We start from the raw sequence: 17,138 nt of genomic DNA, 5'->3' as shown, positions 1-17,138 counted from the left end.
CCTTCTTCGGCAGCCGGCCGAAGAAATCCAAGGCTTCTACGGCGGCGACCAAGCGGGATGGGGCGGCCGTGAAGGCGGCCCGCTTTCGCAAGGCGGTGAAATAGCCGCAGGCGATCTCGGCGTAAGTCGTCGAATGTCTTGCATATATTTTTTTGTTGTCTTTTTCGACCGAAGCTCTTCTAAACCTTTCTTTCTTCGCCAGACAGGGCACCGCTTTCCCTTGAGTGGGGTCCTGGTGGCTCCGTAGTCGGGCCGACTAGAGGGTCTTTAGGCTCCCGTCGTGTGGATCCCCGCGCCGACCTTAGGGAGGCCACGGAGCGGAACGCACGGGAGGCGCGGGAGGAGCGGGAGGCGGCGGAGCGAAGGACCGCCCAGGCGACGAAGGAGCAGGCCGACGCGGCGGCCAAGGCCCGGGCAGAGGCGGCGGCCGCGGAGACGGAGGTGAAGGCCTCGCACAACCAGCCTCCGCTGCTCGTCGTTCCCCTCTGCGCCGTGGCCCACGACATTCCCGTTCCCCCGTCGGAGGAGGTCGACCAAGGCCCGCCGGTGATGGAGAGGATGGAGGAGCACGTGATCTTCATGGAGGGGGCGCCGCAGACGGCGCCGACTGGAGCGGGCCAAAGCGGCCAATCAGCTGCGGCGCCAGAGCAGCCGTCCGGGGGCGAGCCGGAGGCAGGGGCCGGCCTCGAGGTGCAGCCGGCATTGCGCCAACGCGCAGGGGGTGGCGCCTCCGCGCCGGAACCGCACTGAGCTGTGGGCGCTAGCCAGACAGCGGAGGCCCTGGAGGCGGCCAGCGTCAGCACGTCCGAGTGGACTCCCAGCGGGGGGACGGGCGAGCTGAACGCGGCGGCCCAGGAGGTACGGAACCGGCTTCAAGCTCAGGCCGCCTCGCTGCAGCGATACACCCAAGAGTTCCTCGCGACGCGGGCCGTCATCCGGGTGAGTCTTCTGGCCTTGGTTATTTTTCTCTTTTGATTTCTTCCGTGGGGGCGCGTCAGCGCACCCACTGGGTGTAGTCCCCGAGTTCCGAGTCGGTTGCTGTGCAGGCGGCTTGGAACTTACTAGGTCCTGACGACTTAACTTATCCTCGCCTCATGTATAATCTTCCACAAGTATCATAACCTTCGCGCAGCCGCCTTCAACTCCCAGGCTCAGGAGCTGGGCCGGAGAACCGAGGACCTGACCAGCAGCCGGAGTGCGTGCTTTGTCTCGTTCATCTCCTGTGGGGGCGCGTCAGCGCACCCACTGGGTGTAGTCCCCGAGATTCGGGCCGACTGCTGAGCAGCCGGGTCGGATCTTCCTTGACGACTTCTTCCTTATTAATTTTTCCTTTGTCTTCATGCTTGCAGGAGCCAATGCTGACTTGAGGGGGCAGCTCAGCGGGGCCCAGGCCGCCCTTCGCGCCAAGGAAGCCGAGTACAACGCCTTGGTCCTGGAGCATGACCGCCTGGGCAAGAAGTTGGCCGACCAGGAGGAGAGCCACAAGGCGGCCCTGAAGAAGGTGCAGGACAGCGAGGACGCCCTGAAGGCCGAGTTCGAGACCGAAGCGGCGGGCTAGGCTGAAGAGAAGCAGGCGCTGAGCGAGGGCTTTAGTTGTATCGAGGATCTGATCGATGGTAAGCCGCCTTCTTCACTCCTTGCCTGCCCCTTGATCCCTGATGTGTGTTCTGACTTGTGCTGCTTCTTGTTCTCTTTGCAGACTACTTTCCTGGCTACTCCGTCTTCGCCACCCAAACCATCGAGGCCCATCGCGAGGCACGCCGGCAGGCGGGGGCTGAAATCGCGCTGGACGCGAGCCGGACGCTTGAGGAGCAACTCTTGGCGGTCCAAGACCGGCTACAGCCGGCTCACCGTATGCTCCGCCGCCTCCAGCGCGCCGAGGCGCAGGTGTTGGCCGCCCTCTGGCCAAGCAAGATGATTCCCCGCACCCCGAGTCGGACTGCCGACTGGCTGGAGGTTGCGGTTGGCCGCTTCGAGGCCTGGAAGGCATCGGCAGCCCGGCTTGGAGCTGGGCGGGCGCTGGAGTTCGTCCGAGCCTGGTATCCGGGGCTGAACCTGGACCAGCTGCGCACCTGGCGGCTGGAGGCCGACAAAGAGATGGAGGAGGTGCGGCCGGCTATCGCTCAGCGCGCTTCGATGATCGCCGAGTGTACTGACATCAGCGTCTTCGCTCATGAAATTAATGACGACGGCGTTGCCTAGCCAGAGGAGTGGTTCGGGCTGGACCCGGCAGCGGGTGAAGACTCGGCAGAGGAGATCGCCTCCAGCGATGAAGGCGAAGACGACGAAGGAGAGGAAGGCGAAGACGTTGAGCCGACCGGAGAAGCGGCCAGCCAGCCTCAGCCTGATCGTGCCTTCAGCAACGAGGTGCGTGCTAGCGCGCCCTCTGCGGGAGGTGGTGATCATGCCGAGGTTTGCCAGCCGGCCACTCCTCCAGCCGGCACTGCCGTCTCCACCGACCTGCCCGACTCGCCAGTCGCTCCCTTGGCTTAATCTGCCATCCTTTTTTTCCTGCTTGTTGCCTTTTGAATAATTTTATTAAACTTGCGCAGTTCCACCCACTGGGGGTGTATTCGAACTATGTTGAATGCTGGCCTTTTGAAGGTCTTTTATGTAAATATTATTGTCTGCGTGTTTGGTTTCCATTCGTGTATGCTTTTTATCCTTAGGCTGTTTCCTTTGCCGCATTCCCCTTTTGGGAAGGCAAGTACTCGAGCTTTCTTAGATTGAAGCGAGGTGAATGGAAGCCGGCCGGCCGGCTACTCTGGTAGTCGGTCGGTGGTGGGAGAAAAACCGGCTTTTGTTATATTAGTCCGTTAGTCCCTAGCCGTTTTTCGTGTGGGCGTCCTTTCCTGCCTTTAACTCTTGCCAGCCGGACAGCCGGTTCTTCGACGTGCGACTTTTGGCAAGAGAAATCTTGGGAGCCGGCACACTACTTGTCTGACTGCGGGTAGGACTTCTAATATAACTCCAGGCGGCCAATCCCCGGGCCGACTAGTGGAACCCGGTGCCGGACGGAAAAAGTGAATGTAATGACAAGGTCATAAGCATGATACTCTTCATCCATAGATAAAAGATGGCAGTCCCTGAGCTCTCCTCGGGGGGCCTATTGTCTCGTACTTAGTACAAAAGTTAGCGTGATACATACTGCATTTCAACTGTAAAATCTTCGGAGGAGGTTGGCGTTCCATGGTCGTTCCGACTCCTTGCCGGAGTTGTCTCTCTTTCGTGCCTTCGGCTTCTACGCGTCGATCAGGTAGTAGGAGTCGTTGCCTAAAGCTCTGCTGATGACGAAGGGGCCCTCCCAAGGGGCCGAGAGCTTGTTCTGGCCGGCTGTTCGCTGGATCAGCCGGAGCACAAGATCGCGCTCTTGGAAGGATCTTGGCTTGACCTTCCGGCTGTGGTAGCGGCGCAGGCCCTGCTGATAGATGGCGGACCGGCTGAGGGCTAACAGCCGGCCTTCTTCCAGCAGGTCGACGCCGTCTTCCCGTGCTTCCTTGGCCTCCGCTCCCGTGTACATGATTACCTGAGGCGAGTCAAACTCGATGTCAGTTGGGATGACCGCCTCGGCACCATACACGAGGAAGAAAGGAGTGAAGCCGGTTGACTTGTTTGGGGTAGTGCGCAGACTCCAAAGGACGGCCGGCAGCTCATCGAGCCAACAGCCGGCTGAACGCTCCAGTGGTACGACTAGTCGGGGCTTGATACCGGAAAGGATGAGGCCGTTGGCTCGCTCGACCTGGCCGTTTGACTGCGGGTGGGAAACGGACTCTAAGTCCAACCGGATGCCTTGCGTCGCGCAGAAACGTGCCAAGGCTCCCTTGGCGAAATTCGTGCCATTGTCGGTGATGATGCTGTGTGGCACGCCATACTGAGTTGTTATATCTGCGATGAATGTCACGGCAGTCGGGCCATTCAGCTTCTTGATCGGCTTTGCCTCAATCCATTTGGTGAATTTGTCCACGGCGACAAGCAGATGTGTTATGCCGCCGCGCGCCGTCTTGAATGGGCCCACCATGTCCAGTCCCCAAACGGCGAACGGCCAAGTGAGGGGAATGGTCTTGAGTGCTAAAGCCGGCATGTGTTGCTTGGAGCTGAAGAGTTGGCATCCTTTGCAATGTTTAACTAACCCCTGGGCGTCATCCAAAGCAGTCGGCCAAAAGAAACCATGGCGGAAGGCTTTGGCGACGAGTGATCTTGAGGCCGCACGGTGGCCGCATTCTCCCTGGTGGATGTCTCTGAGGATTGCAATGCCCTTCTCTTGCTCGATGCATCGCTGGAGGACTCCAGTGACACTGCGCTTGACGAGCTCTCTGTTGACGATTGTGTATGCTCCGGCTCGGCGTTGGACTTGTCTTGCCTCTGTTTCGTCAGCCGGCAGATCTTGGTTTATTAGGAAGTTGAGGATGGACTGAGCCCATGATGGAGCTGCGACTTCTTCTATTGCCAATGCGGCTACTGCGACCAGGGCGGGCAGGCTGGGTGGTGAAATGTTGGAGTCGGCCGCCGCCTGTTGTGTTGGTGCAGTCTCCGGGCTGACTACCGCAGTCCCCGAGCCGGGTGTGGCAGTCCCCGGGTCGGGCGTAACTATGGAAGTCCCCGAGCCGCCTGCTAATGTCCCCTGGCCGACTATCGAAGTCCCCGGGTCACCTTCTTGGTTCTTCGAGCCGGGCCCGGCTGTATCGGGGTCAGGCGGTACGAAGATGGAATCGGACTCTGGAGACGGCTTGATAGACGGCTTGAGGAGGCCTTGTAGAGAGACACCGGTTGGTATTGCTTGCCGAGTGTGGCCTATTCGAGCCAGGGCATCAGCTGGCTCGTTGTCGGCTCGTGGTACGTGGAGGAACTCGCATCCTTCAAAATACCCACTGATCTGCTGAACGAGGAAGCGGTAGCTTGCCATATTTGCGTCCTTGGCATCCCAGTCGCCGGATGATTGCTGGACCACCAAGTCCGAGTCGCCATAACATAGGATCCAGCGAATGCCGAGCTCTTTGGCAAGCCGGAGCCCGTGTATGAGCGCCTCGTACTCGGCCACGTTGTTGGAGGCGGCAAAGTGAATTTGCAGCGTGTATCTGAGCTTGTCGCCTTGGGGAGAGGTGAGGATGACATCGGCTCCCAAGCCGGTGCGCATCTTGGACCCATCGAAGTGCATGCGCCAATGAGTGGAGTCGGGAGCTGGCGGTAGGTACTAGGTCTCGGCCCAGTCGATGAGGAAGTCGGCCAATGCTTGGGACTTGATGGCGGTGCAAGGCTGGTAGAAGATCGTGTAGGGGGCCAGCTCGATGGCCCATTTCGCCACCCGGCCGGATGCATCCCGGCTGCCTATGATCTCGGCCAGCGGGGCGGTGCATACCACCGTGATGGGATGCTCTTGGAAGTAGGGCTTCAGCTTCTTGGCGGCGAAGTACACTCCGTAGCACATCTTCTGGTAGTGCGGGTAGTTCTACTTCGAGGTAGACAGCACCTCGCTCAAATAGTACACCGGCCTCTGGACCGGCTGGGCTCGGCCCTCTTCTGGGCGTTGGACTACGATGACGGTGCTGACCACCCGGCTGGTTGCAGCAATGTAGAGGAGCATGGGCTCTTTCTCAGTCGGCGCCGCCAGGACATGCGGCGTGGCCAGCATCTTCTTTAGCTCGTGAAAAGCTTGGTCGGCTTGGTCATTCCACTCGAAGTGGGTGGTCTTCTTCATGAGGCGGTAGAGGAGGAGAGCTTTCTCTCCGAGCCGGCTGATGAACCGGTTCAGGGAGGCCAAGCATCCGGTGAACTTCTGGACGTCTCAAAGTTTGGCGGGAATCGCCATTCTCTCAATGGCCTTGATCTTTACTGGGTTGCATTCGATGCCGCATTCGAAGACCAGGAAGCCTAGGAGCTGGCCGGCTGGCACTCTGAACATGCATTTCTCGGGGTTGAGCTTGATTTGGAACCGGCGTAGGTTCTCAAATGTTTCCTTGAGGTCTTCCAGCAAGGTGTCGCGCTTCTCCGTCTTCACCACAATGTCGTCTACGTAGACGTGGGCGTGTCTGCCGAGGTGCTTGAGGAGGCACTTCTGCATGCAACGCTGAAAAGTGGCACCGGCATTTCTCAAGCCGAATGTCATAGTCAGGTAGCAAAAGGCTCTGAATGGCGTGATGAAGGTGGTCTTCAGGCGGTCTGCCAGATCTAACTTTATCTGGTGGTACCCTGAGTAAGCATCCAAGTAACTCAACAGCTCGCATCCGGCCATGGAGTCTATCACTTGATCAATCCTTGGCAGGGCAAAGGGATCTTTGGGGCAGGCCTTGTTGAGGCTCGTGTAGTCTATGCACATGCGCCACTTGTTATTCTTTTTTAACACGAGGACCGGGTTAGCGAGCCATTCTATAAAGAAAACTTCCATAATGAAGCCGGCCGCCAGAAGCCGGGCTATCTCTTCTCATACAATCCTTCTCTTCTCCTCCGACAGCCGGCGGAGGGGTTGTTTGACTGGTTTTGCATCTTCTCGGACATGTAGTTTGTGCTCGGCGAATTCCTTCGGAACACCTGGCATGTCCTTGGGGGACCATGCAAAGATGTCCCGATTCTCACGGAGGAAATCGGCGAGCTCGCCTTCCTATTTGCTGTTTAGGTTCGCCCCGATGACGGCAAACCTCTCTGGGTGCTCGGGGTCAAGAGGTATCTTCTTCGTCTCCTTGGCCGGTTGGAAAGATCCTTGAGCATCATACTCCTTGGGATCGGGGGACAAGGCCGACTGTTTGCCGGCCATGGCCATGACTCGGTCCAACATCTTCTTTTCTTCGGCAATCACAAGGGACTCGGCCAGCCGGCTGCTGGCTGCTGCGCACTTGGAAGATTTCTTGTAATCGCCGGCTATGGTGATGACGCCCTTGGTGCTCGGCATCTTCATCTTGAGGTAAGCATAGTGGGGAACCGCCATGAACCTGGCCAAGGCAGGTCGGCCAAGCAATGCATGGTAGGGGCTCTCCAGGTCCACCACTTCAAACCAGATCACTTCTCGGCGGAAATGCTCCTTGTCCCCAAAGAGTACATCAATCTTGATCTTGCCAATGGGGGCGCACGACAGGCCGGGTACAATGCCATGGAACACAGTCCGAGTAGGCATGAGTTGCTTTGCCTTGACATTCAGCTTCTCCAGGGTGTCACGGTACAGGATGTTGATGCTACTCCCGCCGTCTATCAGCACGCGGGAGAAACGGGTGGCGCGTCTGTCCGTTGCAAGGGTGGCATCCAGAACCAACGCGCAAGGGAGATGGCATCATCTCTGGGTGGTCGACCCGGTTCCAGCTGATAGGTTTTTCTGACCAGTGCATGTGCTCGGCGGGGTTGGCAGCGACCATGCTGACTTCCTAGTGCTCTTGGCCTTTGCTGCGCCGGTCTTCGGGCTGGCTTGTAAAAATGACATAGGCGGCATGCTCGTCGGGGAACTCATCGTGCACGGCTCCGACTGCGGGCCGAGCGGTCGGCGGCTGCGGAGCCGGAGGCGGCGGACCGGCAGGCGGAGGCGGCGCAAGCCCTTCGCCTTTGGAGATTCGGGTGAGCCAGTGGCACTTCCGGGTCTTGTGGTTAAACAGCTTCGCGCCGCTGTGGAACTTGCACGGGGCATCGAGAGTTTTCTCGTAGGAGAAGGCCGGCTACCAAGCCGGCCTGCCGCCCTTGGGTTTCTTGGGCGCGGGCCGCCCTTCGGGCCGCTCGTCTTCGACTGTGGCCACCTGCCGACTGGCGGAAGGCGGCACGGGACCCTTGCGCTTGTGGTCGTTCTGGTGTGGGCGTTGGCCGGAGTCCCCAGCCGGCGTCTTGGGCTCCGGGTTGAGTACCTTCCCGGACGCGTCTACCCGGAGTTCGGTCTTCATTGAGGAGTCGGCGGTGGCGTACTTGTCCGCTATGACCAGAAGCTCGTCGAGGGTAGTCGGCTCGTCGCAGAGGAGCTTGTGCTTGAGGAGGGTGCCTTCTCGGCACCCGGCAGTGAAGTATTCTATGGCTTGCACCTCGTGCACCCCTTCGCAAGAGTTGCGGAGCTCGCCCCAACGCGTGAGGTAGTCGCGAGTAGACTCGGCGGGGCCTTATACGCACAAGGAGAGCTGTCTGGGCTTGGGAGCCCGCTTGTAGGTGCTAGTGAAGTTGCGGACGAAGGCTTCTGTGAAATCTAGCCAGCTGTTGATGATGTATGGCTTGAGGCTGTTGAGCCAGGTCCGCGTCGTGCCTTGCAGCATGAGGGGCACGTACTTCACGGCAACGCGCATGTTGCCATTTGCTATGCTAACCGTCGTGAAGTAGTCGATTAACCAATCTTCCGGCTTCACAGAGCCGTTGTACTTGGGCGTGTCTCTTGGGAGCGAGAACCCTTTGGGGAAAGGCTCGTCGCGGATGCGGGGGCCGAAGCAAGGCGGGCCGACATCGTCTTCTTCTTCCAGCGCCAGGGATCGCGCCAGGCGGTCGATCCGATGGCGGGCGTCGTTCTCGCCGACTCCTTCGCGGCAACCTAGCCGGCCGCTGAGAGTCGGATGCGCAACAGGCGGTGGGGTGGGATATCTCTCTCCACGGGGCCGAGGCGGAGGCGGGTTGCCCCGCCACTCCACGCCCCGGGGGTGGCCTTCTGCGTCTCGCTTGATGGAGATTTGGGTTCGGGTTCGGCTGGCAGCCGGTTCTTTCTCGCGCCGCGCGTGGGTTTTACCCGTAGTAGGCGTCCAGGACGTCGGGGCTTTCCGCACGGGCGTCGGCTTCGTGTCGCTGTGCAGCTGCATCGATTAGTTGCTGGATGCGTCGGGTCATGTGGGGTAGTTCTTCGACCCCCAGCCCATGTAGCTCGTCTACGGCCGCCTGGGCGGCGCGCAGGTTCTCGAGTGGAGTGGCGTAGACTGGGCGGTCGACTCCTAGCGTATCGGCGACGACAGCGCCGCGCTGTCTGACAACGCCGGCCCGGCTGGGCCCGCCTGGAGGCGGCGTGCCAAAGGCGGCGCGGTCGGCCTCGCGTCGATGGGCCTCAGCGAGGCGTCTCATGGAAACCAACTTCCGGCCCTCCGCGAGGAGGGCGAGGCGGCGAGCCTCCAGTGCTTCAGCGTCGGCATCGGCCGGGAGGGGGATGGACAAGTCGTGGACCGCCGCGTGCGGGGCGTCGTGGGCGCTCTCGTCAGAAGCGCCGCCGTGGCCGATGACCATCACCTCGGTGGTGACAGCGTCGCAGCCATCGGCCCGGGGAAACAGGTCATTGTAGATCGTGACGTCGGTGGGGAAAGTGTCAAGTGAGGCCGTGTCGGAGTCGACAGGCATCAGGTCGGCGGAGCCAACAGACTCCAAGTCCACAGCAGGCTCGTCGGAGACATGGAGCTAGCCGAGGAGGTTGATGAGGTGGTCGGTGCCCGCGTCAGAGGCGAGCTCGTCGGAGATGAGGGTCTTGTCAAGGAGATCGGCGAGGTCGCTCGCTGCGCAGACGTTGGTGACGCCTTGCAGCGCGTCGTGGCAAGCGCCGTCGGGCGTGCCGGGCTGGCTACGCTCGCGGGGGAGGAAGAGGGTTCCCGTCCAGAACAGGTGTCCGGACGGCGGTGCACCTGGGCCCACGGTGGGCGCCAAATGTTGGGTGGTAGGTGTGACATATACCAACGGGTGGCTTATCAATGTGGGAGCCAATAAGACGTCGCCGGTGCCTGGAAGCGGGATGAGGCGAAGACATGCACGCCAGCGAATCTTACCCAGCTTCGGGGCTCTCCGTGGAGATAACACCCCTACTGCTGCTCTGCGGGGTCTCCGCATGATCACTAGATGAACAAGTAGCTACACGATGCTCCGTGAGCTGTTTGGCGAGAGGAGGAAGAAGGGCACTGCTCGCTCTCTTCTCCTCCCTATGTGGTGTCTAAAACTAGCAGGGATCAACCCTTTGCATGGGTGTCCCGGGGGGTTTATATAGGCCTACCCCCCGGGGATACAATGGTAATCCGGCTGGGCGTTGGGCCCAGCCGTCTGTGTCTACACCCGTCGGCTTCTACGCCGGCTGCTGGGGCCCGCCGGCTGCTGGGTCCCGCCGGCTGCCGGCTCCTTGGTCGACAGGCAGGCCCCACTGTCCAGGGCCTTGTCGGCGGCTGGTTACTGTTGCTCAATCCTGGTGACAAGGGCTTCGCCGAGGTGGGCGTGGCTACAGTTCCGCCGTCCGGCGGGTGATCGCTGTAGCCTCACCGCGTCTTGTCTCCTTAATGGGGCGTCTCCTTCGAGGGAGGTGGCAAGCCGGCTGTGGGGAGCCGGCTCTGTCTTGGGCCGACTGGGGGAGGCCTGGCCACCTTCGGGTGTCTCTCTGCCTGAAGGGGCCCGACATCAGGGTCAACGTGGCAACAGTGCCGTGCCGGACGGGTCATGGCCACCCGTACGGCGCACTGTGCCAGGCGTGCTTCGAGATTCGGGGGTGGCAGGCTTTACTGTAGCCACGCCCCGTCACATCGCTGTTATGTGGATGCAGACTTCAAGGGTACGATCTTGACCGCTTTGTGGGAGCCGGCTTCTTGGAGTCGGCCTTCTCGCGGCCGGCTTCTCGGAGTCGGCCCTCCCGCGGCTTTCTTCATGAGGGCTAAAGTCGGGTTGCCTTCCGATAGCCGGCCTGGGAGACAGCCGGCAAGGGAAAGGCGGCCCCATGTCTTGGATTCTTGAGGGCCGGATCGGCTCGTAATTTTTTCAGAAGGGCCAGGGGGAGCCGGCTAGGCTACCCATGGTTATTTACTCCGACATCTTGGTACTGATTACTACTTTATCACTCAAGTCTCGCCATGAACACTTCCCAATCCACGTCTACATTGGCGAGGAAAAAATAAACTTACACAATGGTGACAAGGTTGTATGGTAAGGACCTACCTCAAATGAACTACTAGGTAAACGCATAGCCATCCGGCATAAGGTTCCTACCATGCAATCCTACCGCAAACGACTAAGTGCATAAATAAAATATAGGTAATTGGAGGAATGGTCAAATGTGAACTTGCCTGGTAATGGTTGATGAAGATTATATCCCTCTCAGAATTTTACTTAATAGAACTATCTGTCACTCGCCGATGAAAATCTACAAAGTCAAACATTACATTCACATAAGCAATCATTTCGGAGAACCAAATAACATGCAACATGAAAAGACTCAAAAAATCCAAATGAACACACAACACACTTCTATATCTATACCTAATATTAAAGGACGGATCGTTTCTCCACTTTTTTCGGCCATCAGGTATTTTCGTACATGCTATTTTTCTGTTCGTACGTCCTTTTTTTCGTCTGCCGTTTTTGTGTTGTAGGAAAAATTGCGTGCCGTAATAAATTAGAATTAAAATTCCTGCTGAGGAATCAACCCTTCCCGTGTACTTTAAGTGAGCTCACAGGAACCAGCTCACCTAGCTACCCCAATTTGCAAGAAATCAAAGAAGATTCCTTTTATTCTATATGGGCTCGTGGGAAATCTTTTTTGGGGGGGAGAACAAAAAGGCGCTGCAGTGGGGGGATCAAACCTTTTTTTAGATAGGGGGGGATCAAACCTTGGTTTAATGTAAAAGTAAAGATTCATTCTTCTATTAAATAGTGCCACCTCGACTCCTTGCATCTCATCCCACTAATTTATATATTTTTGTGATCTAAAAATTAGCAAGCCGCCTCAACAATCGTAACACAAGGCCCTAGGAAGGAAAGAACAAAAAGAAGAAAATGCGGCCTTCCCCCGGGAAGGAAAGGAAATAAAAGAGAGAATCAATTCAGCCTTGCCTCAATAAGGAAAATAATTAAAAGATGAAATAAAGTTCGTCTTGCCTTCAGAAGGAAAGAAATTAAGTAGAGGAAAGAAAATAAAAGAAGGAATAAAATCAGCCTTGCCTCAATAAGGAATAAGGAAAGAATTAAAAGAAGGGATAAAATAATTGTAAAAGAAGGAATAAAATTCGCCTTACCTTCGGAAGGAAAGAAATTAAGGAAAGAGATAAATTTCGGCTTGTCTCAAGAAGGAAAGGCATTAAAAGAGGAATTAAGAGAACTGAATTAAACAAAGAATCGAGTATACAAAGAGTTGTTAAATATATGTTGGCGAGTCCCCAAAAACTATATATCTATACGAAGCTTGGGCGTGTATACCTCCAATACAAATCCAATTAGTATTCGCAAAAAAAAGGGCATCCTCACAAAAAGTTTATTTTTTGTGTAATTTAAAAAGTCTTCTACCTTTTCAAAAATGTTATGTATTTTTTTGGAATCATTCATCAATCATAAAATATTTGTGTAGTAGTATTAAGAAAAGTGTTAATGTATTAAAATAATGTTTATATCATTTAAAATATATTCACCCTTTTCTAGAAAATCACATAATTCTAAAAGGTGTTCACGCGCTTAATAAATATATTTGTAATATTAAAATATGCATGCTCTTTAAAAAGGTTCATGTGATTGAAAAAGTGTTAATGTTTTAAAAAGAATGTTGATTAATTTTGAAAAATAAATATACAATTTTAAAGTGAGTTGGCATAAGAGGGGTGGTGTATAGACTAGGAGTACGCAATATCTCGGGAAGGACAGTTGTCACACCCAGTTTGACGAGATTACTTTCAAAACTATTAGATATTCACTTGCGATGGTGTAGTTCAGTGACTGGTGTGCGGTGGCCTAGATCATCACCTTGAAATTGAACACATTCGGACGCATATCAGGTGGACACTGTGACCATCATCAATGAAGACAGGAAGGAGGATAAACCACAACACGAATGAGACGCTATGTTCAAATTGATAATTTGGACATGCCAAGGGGTTCAAATAGATAACTTGGACTTGAGAAGGGGTCTTGATTCGTGCTTATTGTGCTAGGAGCATGCGATTTTCTCTCTCGTTGCAACGCACGAGCATATGTGCTAGTAATTATAAAAATAATACTAAATGCAAAACAACATGTGACATGAGGTTCAAAATGTGATGTGAACTATGGTGCCTTCAAGGCATACTAGTAAAATTATTAAAGGATAGATCCTAGTGTGTGAAAAAATATTGTGAGAATGGTCCAAGTGATAGGGTTGGGCTACGGTGACAAAGTGCAAAAAGAATCAACTCAAACCGAGCTACGGTTTAGGAGATATGGCCATTTGAAGTTTGAATTGAAATATGAATAATTTCATATTGGTATCTGAAGAAAGTTCACAAAAATGACACCAATGGATAGATCTAATCATGACGAAGAATTTGCCGTTGGTTTCATCTAATTTGGATCTACGGTTAAAAAGTTGTGACTACTAGAAGTTTAGGGACTAATCTGTGATAAAAGGGACTAAACAGTGAAGAAAACATAGTGATCGGGTCCCTGGCCACGTGGCGGCTTGCGGGTGGCTGAGCAGCGTTCGTGGCTTAGGCTAAACAACGGGCGTCCGACAATTAACAGAATAAAACAAATCTACGGCTAACTAAAGAAAACCAACAGTCGGTCTACCTAAAACCGTTCAGTTTAAACGAACCGTGGTTAACCGATCTAATACTAAATAAAAAACTACACGAACGAACAGGAGGTTGGCTTACGACGAACAGGGACGGCAGCGCTAGCGTCAGGCGGTAGACGGGGCGGCGGCGGGGAAGGAGTCGGGGAGGTCGGGCGCGGCGTGGGCGGTCCGGTGGTGGAGGCGACTCGCGTCGGGGACGTCGGGATCGTGCTGCCCGGGGACGGTGGCTCCTTGCTCCGGCGAGGACGCAGATCGTCGGGGCGTCATCTTCGGTGGTCCCTAGGGGCAAAAACAATGTCAACCGGATGCGCATGGACTCGGGCAGTACTTTGGTGAAGAAGCACGGGGTTGAGGCGGCCTTACGGACGGCAGAACGGAGCGGCGAGGTAGCTCCGGCCGACGAGATCCAAACGACAAAGGCAGCGGCTGTGAGCAGTGAGGGGACGAGCGAGTGGGCAGAATGGAGAGAGGGGGCTCCGGGGCTTATATAGGCACGTAGAGGGGCTCGGGGTCGCGGCGGATAAGCCTTATCCGGGGGCAATGGCGCCCAGGGACGGAGCCAAAAATTTGGCATAGGGGGGCGAGTTCCATGCTGGAGCTCTACTAGTCTAATGAGCTAAAAATTGAGTATTGCAAGTGTGAAAAAGGCTAAACTTGAACTCATGTTTCCGTTAATGTTCGGTGCACCACAAGAAGACAATACAAATTGTCCACTTTGACCAAACAAAATTCGTTATATTGAAAATTTGGGTACACCATACTATAAATAATTGATTCCAAGTCCAATTTTCATGTCAATCATTCAACCATGCATTGTTCATGTTAGACAACAAAAAATAGAGATTAGTATACGAAGTTAATAATGAGACTGAACATACCAGAGAGGCCTAAACGAACGACATGCATCAGCATGTACGTGAACAAACCGTGGCGTGCTTTCGCTAATTCCCTATATGTTGGTTAACGACAAATGATCGATTGAGGTTCTTGGATAGTTAGATGCAAGTGCCCTCGCAAATGTTTTCCATTGTTCTCATATCCTAATTATCTTCATATCTATACAATCATATTTGGACAAACAAGTATTTCCTAATTAATCTCAACTATTTGTAGTTTTGAACATGAACAAATGTTTGTTCATATCTAACATGAACAAATGTTTTCATGTCAATCATTCAACGATTGTTCATATCTAACATGAACAAATGTTTTCATGTCAATCATTCAACGTTTGTTCATGTTAGACAACAAAAAATAGAGATTAGTATACAAAGTTAATATTGAGACTGAACGTACCAGAGAGGCCTACACGAACGACATGCATCAGCATGTACGTGAACAAACCGCGTCGTGCTTCCGTTAATTCCCTATATGTTGGTTAACGACAAATGATTGATTGAGGTTTTTGGATAGTTAGATGTAAGCACTGGTAGAAAAAGGGCCTGTTATCCCGGTTCGTAAGGGCCTTTTGTCCCGGTTCTGGAACCGGGACCAAAGGGTCGGTACTAATGCCCTGTCCCTTTAGTCCCGGTTCAATCCAGAACCGGGACAGATGGGCCTCCACGTGGCCTGTGCGCGGAGCCCAGGCAGGAGACCCTTTGGAAACTGCACACGCATGCATAACTCATCAATTACATTACTATAACCTTGACTAATATATAAGGGAAACCGAATACGCACAAGACAGTAACACTCACTTGAAGTTGTAAGGAAAGAGTATTATATCTTTGTTTTCATTTATAACCAACGATCGTAGCAAGTTGGCCTCGGTAGCTGCGGCATGGAATTTAACCTGAGTTGCATCTATGAGATATGTGTTAATGAACCCAATATCACCGACTTGTCTTTTCTTCAATTCGGCGATCTTCAATCTGCATAATATAGTGAGGACGGTTATAAATACAAGCAATGAAAGAGCTAAGCTATATAGAGAGACTTAATGACAGAAGTAGTACTACTTACAGACAGTAGCAGGCGACCGTTGTTTTATCGAGGGCCAATTAATTGAAAAACAGAGCCAACAACCGCCTTGACCTTCAAATTCATCCATTGCGTCATAAGGTGGCAATTTTGAGACTCCGTGATAGCATCCACGGGATAGCTGGCAGGAGCCGTCAAGGCATGCTCCTGCTGAAGCAGCTCGGTGGAAGCCACGCTGCTTCTCCGCTGAGATGGCAGGGTAGCTTCGGGGGAAGCTTCGGCAGTACGTTTGCTGCGATTTGCTTCTCGTTCCTCTATCGCTTGTACCCTTGCTTGCAGCGCCTGCATTTGGGTCTGCTGCACTTTTTTCCTCCTCTCATGGGATTTGTAACCGCCAGCGTCGGGAAACCCAACCTTCCACGGAATGGAGCCTGGCGTGCCTCATGTCTGTCCAGGGTGCTCAGGATTCCCGAGGGCCATTGTGAGCTCCTCGTTCTCTCTGTCTGGAAAGAACATCCCTTGTTGCGCTGCTTCGATATACTGCTGAAGCTTCCTGACTGGTATGTCCAGTTGATCGTTCGTCCAAATGCACTTCCCTGTTACAGGGTCCAAGGTTCCGCCAGCCTCGAAGAACCAAGTCCGGCAACGGTCTGGCCAGTTAATTGTCTCTGGTTCGATCCCTTTATCAATCAGATCATTCTCAGTCTTGGCCCACTTAGGCCGGGCTACGAGGTAGCCACCTGACCCCGTGCGATGGTGATGCTTCTTCTTCGCAGCATTTTGCTTGTTTGTCGCCGACATCTTCTTACTCTTTTCCGATGTCTTGTGGGCCACAAATGCGGGCCAGTGATCTCTGATCTTCTCATATCTGCCCTTGAATTCTGGTGTCTCATTATTTTCGACAAACTTATTCAGCTCTTTCTTCCACCTCCTGAATAGTTCTGCCATCCTCTTAAGAGCAAAAGACTTGATTAATTGCTCTTTAACTGGGTTCTCTGGATTATCCTCTGGCGGTAGGGTGAAATTTGACTTCAGCTCAGTCCAAAGATCATTTTTCTGCATATCATTGACATAAGACACCTCAAGGTCTTCTGTAGCCGGCTTAAACCATTGCTGGATGCTGATCGGGATCTTGTCCCTAACTAGAACCCCGCACTAAGCAACAAATGCGTTCTTTGTTCGGATGGGTTCAATCAGTTGGCCGTCGGGCGCGATTGCTATGATCTCAAACCTTTCATCTGAGCTCAACTTTTTCTTCGGGCCTCGTCTCTTTACCGAAGTTGTGCTCGATCCGGAGGGCTATAAAAAAGAACAAAGACTTAATTAATATGTGTACATACCAAAACAATGAATGCATCAATTAGCTAGTCAGCACAGGCTTAACTAATATATATACCTGGCCGGACCCGGTTCGGTCATCGGAGCCATCATCACGGTCTCCTTCTTGCACCGGCATTGGGTCACCGGAGCCGTCCTCATGTTCTTCTTCTTGCACCGGCATTAGGTCACCGTAGCCAGCTTCTTCACCCTCTCCTTCCAGACCATCGGTGTCGTTGAGAAACAACGAGACGACATCACTTCCTTCTACGATTATGTCCATCAACAACGCTTCTTTTGCTTCGTCTCGGGCGGTGTCCATAGTTTCTACAAATATTTACAACATGGAAATTATTATTCAAACATGACAGATGGATATATTAGTGGCAAACGTAGAACTAGCTACCTAATCATAGTAAGGAATCATATATTAATTAGTGGCCTCGACGCTGCTTCTCTAGGG

This window comes from Triticum urartu, chromosome 5, assembly GCF_003073215.2.
Source record: "Triticum urartu cultivar G1812 chromosome 5, Tu2.1, whole genome shotgun sequence".
In the NCBI taxonomy this organism is placed as follows: domain Eukaryota; kingdom Viridiplantae; phylum Streptophyta; class Magnoliopsida; order Poales; family Poaceae; genus Triticum; species Triticum urartu.
The sequence above is the reverse complement of the archived record's forward strand: the minus strand, read 5'-3'. Positions refer to the sequence as shown.